The sequence below is a fragment of the Herpailurus yagouaroundi genome, unplaced genomic scaffold, assembly GCF_014898765.1.
Source record: "Herpailurus yagouaroundi ecotype Mexico unplaced genomic scaffold, PumYag 166, whole genome shotgun sequence".
Taxonomy (NCBI): Eukaryota; Metazoa; Chordata; class Mammalia; order Carnivora; family Felidae; genus Herpailurus; species Herpailurus yagouaroundi.
Genome location: NW_024412407.1, coordinates 905044 through 918131, shown reverse-complemented (window position 1 = coordinate 918131; position 13088 = coordinate 905044). Strand labels below are relative to the sequence as shown.

Below are 13088 nucleotides of genomic sequence, written 5' to 3'. Positions count from 1 at the left end.
AAAGGCCTGTGAAAGAGTAAGGCCTGGAGGGGATAAGCACCACCACTGGGGGTGAGGCCCCTGCTCCTCCTCCCCCCCCCCCCATCCAAGGCTGGATCTATAGCATCATTGATGTCTTTGGTGTCCTTTTGGTTAACCCCAGGGCTTCTGCATTTGTCTTTTCAGCTGTTGATGCCTTCTGGGCTGCTGCAAGAGGTGGAGAGGGTAAAAGGAACAAGAGCTCCCTCCTCACCCCCAGTGGTGGTGTTTATCCCCTCCAGGCCTTACTCTTTCACAGGCCTTTTCAGCTCTGGTCTTTTCCTGCTGTCTCCTGTTCTTTCATGGACTTTTCCTCTAGTGGATTATGATTCAGAAAAGACCAGTTGGCTCTTAAAAGAGAATGCCCCCTTCTCACCACCACCCCCCACCGCCCCTCACCACTGGTTTTCATCCCCTAAACCAGCCTCCTAGTGTGGAGAGGTTTTGCTCAGGGGACTAACTTCTCCATCATGAGAATGCGAGTGGGCCACACAGAAAATGCCACACAGAGCAAGATACTCTGTGACAGACTAGAGTGTGGGTGCAGGTGTGGGAGGGATGGAGCTCAGCTGGAAAGAAGAAGCTTGTATTATAGGCTTTCAGAGACCTGGAGGAACTCTTAGTGGGGATGGGGGGCAGGCTTTGGAGAACGGCTGGGATTGGAAGCATGCTAGGCCTGGACAAGTGAGGGGTTGGAGAGTTATCCAGGAAAAGGGAAGTCATTCACTTTGCCTGATATGGAAGACGCAAGAGGTAGAGTCTGGGGAAATTAAATTTGAGAGGTAGGCTGGATCCAGATCATGGGCACCATGAGCATCAGGCCAGGAAACGGGAGTTATGTGGTGGGATACAGGGAACCACAAGAAAGGTTTTGAATGGCAGTGTTGCTGAGGATGGGACATGATGAAGACTTCTGACAACCCCCCACCATGTTGTCTTCCTCCTGCTAGTCAAGACGAACTTTCCTATCTTTTCCATTTCCCTCCTTCACTTCTGGCAGGGATGACCTTTTCCTCCCCTGGGCTCTATCTTGTTCTGGTACATAATTTTCTTTTTCAGGAAGTCTCTCCTCTCCCTGGCTCCTAGAGGTGGGTATCCCCGACCTTTTGCCCTGAATGCCTCTTCTACTTATCTTCTTTCATCTACTCACACCCCTCCTCATTAACCCTCTCACCCAGGGCTGGGGCAGGTAGGAGAGGAAGGACTCATAAGTTCACCGATCCTGGGGCAGAGGCAGCTTTTGTGTCACTGGCAAAGGAGGGAGGAGTGGCCATGTCAGGTGGGTAAGCCAGATCCAACTGGGGCTCCCTGAAGTTCCAAGACCTCTAATCACAGGAGCATGGGTGTGGACAGATGGGAAAGAAATGTCTGCCACACAGGGTCTACCAGAAATGCTTTTTAATATCTCAACCAAACCTGTCTTTCTGTTATCTTCCCCAAAGACCTAGGCTAACTTATAACATCTCTGTTAGAATGGAATCATTTTCTGACTTTCTTCTATACCTTGTTGGATGTCTGAGTTTCTTAATTAAAATGGAAAGGGCATGACCTGGTTGTAGTGATGGGGCAGGATGGGTTCTGATTATTATCAGCCCTCCATTCCATCATTCTTTCAACAACATAAATGAGGCACGTATTAGGTACTAGATATTGTGTTAGAAGTTGAGGATATAGCTTTGAGGAAGATAGATAGTCTTTGCTTGGGGAAGCTGACAGTCCGTTGGGGATTTGGATGAATTAACATAATTACATGAAAAATGATTTAATTACATTCATGATGGTGGTAGGAAGGAGGCATACAGGAGGTAATAACATGGGTAATAGGGAATTAAACTGTTCTGGGACTTCAGTGAGGCTGCTCTGAGGAAATCCATCCATAGTCATGAAGAGGTAAAGGGGCAAGCATTTGAAGATTGGATAGGAGGCGTTGACAGTGGGCGGGTAAAAGAATGGGGTGGGGGATGGGCAAGCAGCTATATGAGAGCCTGGGCAGGTGGCAAAGGTAAGCTCATTGGTGGAGAAAAAGAATTCCATAGTAGCTAGAGAAGAACGGGCAAACCAGAGACCGGGCTGTAGAGCCAGGCAGGTGCCGGAGGGTGCGTCGCTTCCTTTCATTAGTGGGCACAGGCCCTTGTGTGGTGAACCCAGTGGCACGCAGGAGAGATGGAGAGACACACTTGGGAGAACTGCCTTGCTGAGGAGGGGAAGGGAGGAGGGGAGGCAGGGCCCACCTTAGGGGGGCTATAAGGATGGGTGCAGGGGAAGGGCCATGCTCATGGGCATAGACCAGGACCCCAGCCAGAGCTGCCAGGAAGAGGAGAGCTGTAAACCTCATGCTTCCATGTGCCAGAGCAGGTACACCACAGAATTCTTGGAGGTCCTGGGAGCTAGTGTGTGCGTACTGTCTCTCTGGGCCTCTTTTAATGATGATAGGGACCAAGGGGAACCAGTCTTCCAGTGGTGTGCTCTCTTTTTCCTCTCTTCTCCCACCTCAGAGCCGCCTGTTAAGTCAACAAGGGCTGGCTGGGACTGGCCAGTGGCCGCCTTCACTGTAGGTCAGTCCTGGACCTCAGCCTTGGGGCCAGCACAAGCCTGACTGGCATCCAAACATCTTCTGCCTGCTTCTCCCCTCACCATCCTACCTATCACCTGGGCTACCATCTCTGGTGATATCTGGGTCCTAAGAGAGGCCGTGAGAGCTTTCTGAGGAGGGGACTTTGGCAGGAGGGCTGTGCCCAGAAATGTCTCTGTCACAGGGAAGTGGCCATGTGACCCAGGAGGTCAGACTCAGCCTCCTCAGGAGATGATGGAGTGGCTGGAGCTTCCCTGGGGTTGGGCCAAGTCCATCCCAGGAGGCTGCCTTCAGGACGTATTGAGGCCCCTCCTCACTAAGGCCTAGAGATGCTGGGATCTTCTCTGAGGCTCTCCATACGGTAACCAGAGTTTCTCAGTCTCTGTAGATGTCACCAAAGTGACTTCAGTTCCAGCTAATCATTCTCAACTCCAGAAAGGTCTCTGGGTAAATTAGTAGGAGGATGTAGTCTCTTCTGGGCTTGTCCTTCAGCTGGGGAGGATGGCCAGTAGTTATGGATAATCCAGATTAGTGGAGAATCCAAAAGTGCCCTCTTCACCTCGCAATCCCTTCCTGTGGACTTGTGTTTGGTTGGGATGACAGAGCCAGCCCTGGAGATATGGGTTTGTGAATTTATTAGCTGTGTGGCCTCGGGAGAGGCAATCACTTGCCCCACTTCAGTTGTTTTTCATTCAATGATTGGAAATCATAGTCATTATCCTGTGGTATAATTAATCATAATTATCCATTATTGAGGAATATCTATGTCAAGATTGGCCATCTCCCTCCTCCATCTGTTCTCAGGCCCAAGCTGGGGAGCTGAGGATAACATGAAAACTAGGGTTTCGATCAAACCAGTGCTGCTGGGCACTGCTGGGTCCAGACAGGCAAAGGTGAGTGGGTTGTGGTGTTGTCTTGAGGGACACACAGTGGGCAAGGGCCTCACCTGGCATACAATGACAATTGGCATAAGTGGTAGTAGGAGTCATCACGCCCTGGAAGAGAAGGCATGCCCCTCCTAGTCCACAGGGTTAGAGGTGGGGTTCTCTATTTAGTAACTGACTGACTTTGGCATGCCACATAGTCTCGGACTCTGTCTCAGCAGTGTGCAGAACCATCCAGGACACTTGTGAAGTTCAGCGGGAAAAGTTCAGATGTGTAGAAGGAGAGAGGCTTCTCCCCGAGCTCTGGATGTGCCCACCTCACCTCAGGAACCCATTTTGTACAGCACCCCGTTCTCTCCTGCTTAGTTCACTGTGATCCTCTCTTGGCTTTTTCTTTTCAATATACAGACAGACATCTTAAAAAGAAACAAATAGGGGAGCCTGAGTGGCTCAGTCAGTTAAGCGTCTGACTTTGGCTCAGGTCGTGATCTCATGGTTTGTGAGTTTGGGCCCCGTGTCAGGCTCTGTGCTGACAGCTCAGAGCCTAGAACTTCTTTGGATTCTGTGTCTTCCTCTCTCACAGCCCTCCCCTGCTGGCGCTCTGTCTCTCTGTGTCTCCAAAAATAAATAAACGTTAAAAAAGTTTTAATATGAAAAAATAAACAAAGTGTTTATGTTATCCCTTTCTGACTTCTTTCCAACCCGTTTACAAGCAAGCTTTTGAAAAAAACTACCTCAACATTCTTGTTTTACTTTATGTTCCCATCGCCCCATAATTTCTCACTACCATACCCGGGACAGAAACAATCCTTATCAAGGTGCTCAGATACGATCTCCACTTCCCAGCCTGTGGGCTTGTGACACAGCTGACCCTTTACCTTGTGATATGCTGGGATGCTCTCTCTCTCTCTCTCTCTCTCCCTCTCCTTTCCTCTCTTTTTTGGCGACCCTTCACTCCTTGACTCACCTTTCCTTGCCCCTTCACTGCCCTCCAGTATTCTATTCTTAGCCCTTTCCCCCTTTCCCTAGAGTCACAATTATTACTTCCACATCCACATTCCAGCTCTGATCCATCACCCGGATGTTAATACCCACCAACAAATGAGCAGTTACAGGACCTACCGGAAACCTATCAAACCCTACAAGCTGCAAACTGGTCTCGTCCAGCTTCCCCCCATCCCCTGCTCATCCTCTCCCACTGTTTTCTGTTCAGACAGCACGACATTCACCCAGCAATCTAAATAGACATCTGAGAGGAATTTCACATTTTTCCTTCTCCCAGACCACCTATGTTACAAGGTCATTGACACCCATCACGTCACCCTCTTTACATGCTGCCTTTTTGTCATTTCCAGGGCTCCACCATTTCTCATCTCCACTAAAGACACAGTCCCATCACTGGCTTTCCCTCTGATAGTCTCAGCTTCCGGTCTACTGGCTGTCTAGTGATTTCTAATAGGCGAGCCTGGGTGAGTTCGTGTGTCCTTTCATGAGGGTCTCCTGTTTCTCTCTTTAGTGCCGACCCCTCCTCACTCCCTCATCTGGACTCTGCTTCAGTCATGTCACATTTCTTTCAATCTCTTGCATAAATTTTATTTTTTCTAGCTTCTGCCTCTTTATGTGTTTTCCTCTGCCTACTCTCTTTAATGCCCTCCTACATCTAGATGGCTTGGCTTCTTTCTATTCATCCTCCAAGATTCAGACCAGGAATACCCTCTTCCCAGAAGTTTCCTTGGCATTCTTGTCTTCCTTCCTCTCCCTACCCAGTTAGGTCAGAGCTCTGGGCTGTGTGCTCCTATTGGTTCCTGGTGCTTCCTTCTCTCTTTGCATCAATCAGCCTGTCCCCAGGTTATCTGCACAGAGCTAGGTCTCCCACACCAGACTTCAAGCTGTGTGGTGCCGGGACCATGTTTAACTTGTCTTTGTATTCACAGCCCGAATCAAGATGCCTTAACGCAGTAAGAAGGCAGTATTTTTTTTTTTTTTTTTTTTTTTTTTTTTTTTTTGATGAAGTGAGACTAAATGTGTGAAGCCACATGCCTTCAGAATTTGGGCTGAAGGCATGTGGAGCTAGTGGACTATGTTTAGATTAATCTTTTGGAAACTGGGAATTTCACTTATATACCCAGTCCCTTGAGGTATGCTTTGCTGTGGTATCTGTGGGGTTTATTAAGGGAACCTAGGCTGATAGCTCCCTCTGTCTTGCAAAGTGGGCTTGTGCCTGTAGTGTGGAAATCTGGTGATTCAGGCCATAGAAGCTTCCTTGAGTCTGGGAAGAAAGCTTGCATGTTCTCAGAAGTGTGGAGGGTCTCTATGGGGTTCCATGGCAAAGAGGGCCGGCACTGGGTTTGGAATTCCTAAGTGGTCCGTGGTGGGACCCCCTGAGGAAGGGCCCTGGGGACAGGCTATGATATGGGGAACATTCGGCTTGACAGAGAATGGTGCTACTGTGTTTAACTGATGGCTTCCAGAAGAGTCTTCAGAAGGAAAGGTCAGGTAGTTCCTGTAGTCCAGGGTGGGAATAAAGTTGGGAGTCAGGGAGTCAAGTCTCATATCAAAGTGGAAGGCATGGCGGGGAGGAGCGGGGAGACCTCAGAGGAAGGTAGGCAGGGGCTCCAGTTCTTCTGCAGATACCGGACACTGGCATCAGAGAGGTCAGTGTGACAGGGTTTCTACCCTTGTGGAGCTCACAGTCCAGGCCTGGTAATAAAATTAGACTAACGAATGTGATGTTAATATGGCCTATAGTGAGGAGTGTCAGGAAGAAGAAAAAGAAAAATGAAGGTCTAAGGAGGAAAAAAATGAAGGTCTAAACCTGCTGAGGGAAGAGTAGAAATGTTAGAGGAAATACCCAGAGGTATTATGGACAAGAGAGTGAGGGATAGGAGGTGCTACATTCCTGGAGATCTGAAACCTAGCTCAGGAGAGAGTCCGAGATGGGAGGGCCTCGCGTGGGGTGAGATTCCAGTTGTAGCAGAGCACAGGGGTGTGTGTGAGGGTATGTGGTGTGGGTGTATGTAGTTGTATGCGTGTGGTGTGTGGTGTGGGTATACGTGTGGTGTATGTGTGTGTAAATGATATGTGTGTGGTATGTCGTGTCTGGTGAATGGTGTATATGTATGTGATGTATATATATGCGTGTTTATGTGTGGTGTGTGTTATTTGTGTTTGTGGTTGAGTATGTGTAGTTCTACGTGTGGTGTATGTGAGTGCCTGTGGTGTGCGTGTGGTATGCTGTCTGGCGTGTTTGTGTGTGGTATGTGTGTATGTGTGTGTGTACCTGTGTGTGGGTGTGTAGTGTGTATTTGAGTGGAAGGTATGTGTAGGCAGAGGAGGATACTTTCTTCTCATTTCAAAAGTCATCTTGACAGTTCATTACACAGCCAACAGGAACCGTTGTTGGCTATTTGCACAAGTCTTTTCCAGGAGGAAATCAGCCCTCGGGGTGCTGGAATCAGCGCTGCCTATGGCAGCCTCTGCACCACACCCCTGCCTCCTTGACTCTCCAAGTTTCTGGGCCTCAGGAATTAAAGGGGCAAGTATTCCCAGGAATGGTGGTGAGGGGTCAGAGGTCTGAATGGTAAAGAGTTTTTTTTTCTCATTAATTCAAAACAAGATGTTTTCATGAATTTAAAACAGCTCTGTAATGATCTGTGACCAAGCTGGGGCTGTTACCCAAAATGGAGAGGGAGGAGGTGTGGGGAGGGAGCAGGGACAGGGATGATGCCCTGAAGACTTTAATTCCTCCTTCCCTCGATGTGGTTAAAGAAAAGTACACCCCTGTCCTCTGGGTTATTTGAGCAGGTGATTGTTCTTGAATGCCTGGTTAAACATCCTGGTGATCGTTGGGGTGCTGATCTGACCCTCCTCCTGTCTGTCCTGTGTGTTCTTTCTCATTCTTCTCTAGCTGGGTATGGGGCCCTATCCTCAACAGTAGGCTAGGGAACCTGGAATATAGAGGGCGAGGAGGATGGGGATGATGTTCCCTGCATCTAAGTCATGGACAGAAGGTGCTTTACCTGGTCAACTGACCACTCTGAGTGACTTCACTGGTCTTTCTGGCAAGCACCTGAGGCCACTGCAGTAACAAGTTTTTTCCCTGAGCTGGTAGAAGCTGACCAGTCATCTTGGTCAAGTGCATTGAGTATGACCAGGAGATAAACTGGCTGAATGTTACATATGCTTGCCTACAAAATGTTCTCAAAATCAATGTCCAAGGCTTTGGGACTCCCAAAGGGACCTATCATGTGCTTCTGAAGGTGAGGTAATATTTAGCAATGATCAACTACCAACCATTTGAAACCAATGGTGAGGAAGAAGGTGGAGAGAGATTTGGGTTGAAACTCGGTTTGGTTGCTTCATCACCAGGTTCCCTTTTTGTCTGGCTCCCAGACTGCCTCTGAAAGTCTTTTCAGAAGGGGAGAAAATTTTGGAGCAATGGAAGTCCATTGGGATGAGTATAGCTTTCCAAAGCGATAAGTTTGAAGAATGTGAAGTCCTGGTTTATTTGAGACAAATATGTTCTCCTCTCTTTATTACCATCCAGTTAGGAACTGGCCTTTGCCAGGTCTTTGGAAGACTTAGTACATTCTCAATCCCTTTCTTCTGGGGGGATGGAGAGTTGAGGACTATCAGACCACGGGAAGTTGTGGGGGAGGGACTAATTTGGGGAGACTTCGTGGACACAGAGACCCCGAGGAGAGGAGTGGGAATATGGGCCTTCAGGGCTGGGGACTTGTTAGTGTAGGGCTTGGATGATGCAGAATTGGGGAATATGAATGAGTGCAAGTGAGGTGAGACCCGTTATATCAGGGGGAATAACAGAGGTGAGGAGGGGCATTTGGTAGAAAGCTGAGGTGAGACAATGGAGTTTGAAACAGGGAGAAGAGGTCATTGTGTCTCCTGTTGGTCTGTGTCTTTGGATAATTGGAGGCAGTTCTAAAGTATACAGGACCTGAAATAGGTCTATGTCCTTCTCAACTTACAGTGCTTGCGACCCACTTCCTAATCCCCAGAGGTGCTGAGGGTGGAGCCAGCTGTGTGGAGAGCCAATTTCCTCATGGAGGTGACTTGGACAAATAGGATTTTTATGTTCTTGTTAATTCATGTGTGAGCCTGAGGCATTGTGGGGCTGGAGGTTGAGGAAAGAAGCTGCCAGTGAGGTTTGCAGGAGGCAACTAGTCTTGTTCTCTGTTGAGATTCTAAGAACTCCAGAGACCACAGTCCTGAGATGCCCTCAGTTGGCCACAAGTGTTGGCTCTGTCTGGTCCTCTGGCTCTCTCCTGGGGAGAATTCCAACCTCTTCCCCACTTCCTGTTCTGAGTTAATGACAAAGAAGAGGCCCACCCACCGGGCAAGTGGGAACCTTTAACCTTCTCAGAGACTTAGACACTTAGATGGTGGGGGTCTCAAGAAGTCATTCCATCCATAGCATCAGAATGGCAGAGAGAAGGGAGGCAAATGGGCAGGGCTGATGGTCTAGAGGAGAGGGTGAGAGAAATTCTTTCCCTTGCCTTATATTCTAATTGTGTGATTTCTGCTGTCCAGCTTTCTCAATGTAGGGGTGGGCAAGGAGGGTTAGGGACAGCTTTAGTGTTACCTGCTTTCTCTAATACTTGTTTTTAAGACATAATACACAGACTCGATCCCCCTTCCCACTGGGAGAAATCCAATTTCCTTGTTAATATCTGTGTGGATTCCCAAGAGCTTCTGCTCTTTTAAGCCTTTTCCCTATGACTTTCTTCCTGCTCACCTGTCAATATCATTTGTGTCTTGATTCCTGGAACTGTTCTCTGTGCCCTGAATATCCCCAAATATGGGACAGTGCCCCCTTCTCTGAATTTCTCTGAGCAACACCAACGTAAATTTTTTGTCTTTGTTGAAAACTTGGGGTTAAATTCCAGCACAAAAGCACTTTAATGGTGAATATTCATCATCCATGTCCCAGATTTCATTGGCTCTGACTGCCACAGGGAACTTCACACTGTCTCTCGCTCCTTAGACCTTCACTCTCTCCAGGCCATCATAGTTCCCCTGACACCTTTATCCATTTGCCTGACTTTATTTTTCATCTCCTCACTCAGCCATGTGCACTGTGCTGGTTACCCATTAGTTTAAATAGTTGAGTTCTCTTTGTCTCCTACCACCAAGAGAACTCCACCTTTCTCCACTGAGAAGGCAGACACCAGGCATGCCCCCATTTTTGCCAGCTGTGTGCAACACAAACCTCAGCTGGAGAGAAAAATTTGTATCCTATGATGCATCACAATAAACCACAATTTTATCAAGCACTCTTCCTCTTTTCTGAGCCTTTATCTTGCGAGTTAACTCTCTCGTGGAAAGAAACTTAACTCTGACTTTATAATACCAATGGCTGCAGATGACAGACTGACCCTTGCAGATATGATAATCATGTGAACTGTTGTTTTTCTACCAATGAAATGAGGAACAGATCAACTGTTACTTTGTTGTTTTCCTTTACCTCTTGTGAGTTTTATTCAGAGAGCCCTGTTCTTCCAAAGGAATTCCTTGTAATCACCACAAATAAAAATACTTTTATTTATTTATTTATGTATTTATTTATTTTAGTTTTTTAAAAATTTATTTTGAGATAGAGAGAGCACAAGTTGGGGAGGGGCAGAGAGAGAGAGAGGGAGAGAGAGAGAGAACCCTAAGCAGGCTCCACACCCTCAGCACGGAGTCTGATGTGGGGCTCGAACTTACGAACCATGAGATCATGACCTGAGCTGAAGGTGGATGCTTAACTGATTGAGCCACCCCAGGTGCCCCCCAAATACTTTGTTTTAAATGTTCAAATTGGCCTCTGAGTTTCCTAGTTTTCTTTTGCCTTCCTTTCTTTTGGCATTTCCAGGCTCACTAAAATATTCTCTTATGCACAAAAAAATGTACAGTCTGGATAAATTATGCCATTATGTTGGAGGCATGAGGTTTATAGCCACTTATTTTTGTTCTAAATTATTCTGTAATAAGAATGATGTAATTTGGTTTGCATGTATGAGGAGGCCCTCGGGAGAAGGAGTAGAGTCCCACCCGAATGTTGGGCAATGGTTGACCCTTAGGGCCCTGCTGGTTGTAACACACCAAGTCTGAATGTCAGCTCTCTGCCTGTCCTTCATCCTGCCTCTTCCCGCCACCAGCTTCCTGGTTGATTGCCACACAGAAAGCAGAACTGGCTGGCTGATCCCACATCATGAGTTTAAGTGAGGCAGCGCTTGGCTGTATCATGGATGTTTCTGGATGGTGGAGTGGGAGAGAGTTCATGCGAATGAACACAGGCCAGAGACAAGGGAAGCTGAGAGCTCAGGCGGGGCGCCTGCAGTTTCGGCCAGTTGTTTCTGGATCCCTCAGCAGTCTGGGGAGGAAGGAGGAGACCGCACAGCCTGTGGGCCCGGACAGTGAGCATTCCCTGGTGGAGTCAGGATTCTATTCGCTGGGCTGTTGGAATCCTGGGTTTTTTTGTTCCTTAATTCCCCATTTATTTTCGTTTAAATAAAATCATGCTGAACATTCCAGACTACTTCTGCTGGGCTAAATGAATTAAACAGAGGGTATTTTTTTCATGCATGAGGTAGGGAGGATTTCATGGGCCAGAATGTGGTGAGACGGCAGTGACACTCTCTGGAACGATTCATGAGAACGGATTCTGGCCTGGCTACCTCCCTTCTCTCTTCTAGCATAAAACTCTTAGCATGTTGGAATTTAAAGTTAAGGAAAAGGGGCAGTTTTCATATCCAGGGATAATTTAAAGGCTGAGTTTTCAAAGAGGGTCAAGAGTGTGGGGAATGTCAAGAAAACTAGCCCTGTTCTAGGAGAGCATGTGGATAAGAATCAGGAGTGGTAGCAAGGGACCCACAAGGTAGGATGGTTTCTGTCAGAACTGTGGGCATATTCTGGGTCTACGTGGGGCTTCCCTGGGGTCTCAACCTTGTGTCCGTATCTATTAAGCAGAGTCACTTGGTCCCACATCCTGTCCCTTTGTCTTAGAGTGGTTTTCACTTCTGCCATAGCTGATGTTGATGGGTGATAAGTTTCTGCCCCCCCTCCCTCCATTGTATCATGTCCATAGGCAGAATCCTGCATCATGTATAGCTCACTTTTGGTCTGTAAAGGTCATTCCATGGGATCCCTTCTGCTGAGTGTCTGGGAGAACCTGGATTCTTCTCACAACTTTGCCAGTGGCACCCTGGGTCTCCCCGGAAAGCTACCACCCCTCCCTTGGCTTCTGCCTCCTCCTGTATAAAACAAGAGGGCATCATTAGATCCCTCCCAGGCCCCTGCCAGTTCCAGACATCCCATTGTGTGGGCTGGTCCCTCTTCAGGTCTCCCAGTGCTCTCTGGCCAATGCTAGATGGCCTGCAATGGGGCTGGAGTGCTGCCTCGGTGGAAAGTTCCCTTTCCAGGGAGGATTCTGAGTCCATGCTCTGGACAGTGTTCATAACCCTTGCCCCTACCCCTCTTCCCCCAGCCCCAGGACACTTTTGCCTAAGAGAAACACTGGGTTAAGAATGGTTTTCTATCAACTTTATGTGTTTTCTGCTTCTCCCTGTTCCCGCAGCCCATTTTGAAGATGTGGAGGCTGCCCTCTGGGTGAATGAGGATTGAGTGTGTTGAAGGAGTCAGTCCCAGCAAGATCAGAAGCTGCCCTGACAGCCACAGCAAATCTGGGACAGCAGAGGGTGCTGTGGGAGCAGGCTGATGGTCCCTTTGGCCCTCCTTTCCCTCCAGAAGTCATCTGAGGCCACCCCTCCCTACATCAGACTCTCCCTCATCCACCCGGTCCAGCCCCTGCCTGTTTTGTTTTTGTAATCCCACAGTGCACTTGCATGGAAGGTACTTGCTGTGTGTTTGTCAAATCAATGAATAATAGAGAGACACAGAAATCTCTTCTCATTTCCTACCTTCTGTGGGCAAAGGGGAGATGCCCTGACCCCAGCTGGTCACCTGTGCTTCTCTTCCTTTGTCCATGAACCGAGGTCTCCCTCTAAGGCTTGCTGTTTCCAAGTGGCCAGAGACCATGGAAGCTGGGTGTTGAGTCCTGAGCAGCAGTCTTGAATTGCTGCTCTGATTGTGTGCAGGTTCTGTTCTTTATTTGACCAAATCCCAGGGAGCTCCTTCCAACTCCAAGGATATTCCTGAGAAGAAGACTAACATTCAGAGGGTTGGCAAGCCTGAGACTGGGACCATGCACCCAAAGGAAGGTGGGAATGCCCTCCTACATCCTCTGAGGTTCTGGAAGACAAGGGGACCTGGGCCAGCATATCACTCTCCTCCCCAGGTAGTTCTGGGGCTCAGTGTTGGGGTGAGGCCTGATACGAAGGAGAGTGGGCTTATGGTCTGAGCTCTTCAGACTGCTCCCTTGGAAGAAGAAGCCAGGCTGTTGGAAATAAAAGGGTAAGGAATAAAATAAAAAGTAAGGAATGCGTCCAGGAAACCTGCATGCCAGTTGTTAGGGGCACTGACACATGGATTCTCTAACTTTTGCGCCCTCCTATCTGTTGTCATTGTCACTGCCTACGTCCAGAATGCTACAACTCTTGTTTGTACTATGACAATAACCTTCTAGTTGGTATCCTTGCCTCCAAGCTTTCTGTCTA

At 48.2% G+C, this 13088-nt stretch overlaps 1 long non-coding RNA gene across 1 annotated transcript in view; it reads left to right on the top strand.

Moving 5' to 3' along the window:
• LOC121038432 (uncharacterized) overlaps window positions 1-12378 on the top strand; it is a 35691-nt gene extending 23313 nt beyond the window's left edge. The window contains exon 3 of the long non-coding RNA XR_005794344.1: window positions 12050-12378. This is a non-coding gene — a long non-coding RNA (uncharacterized LOC121038432). The remainder of the gene's footprint in view (window positions 1-12049) is intronic.
• Window positions 12379-13088: the final 710 nt, after the last annotated feature.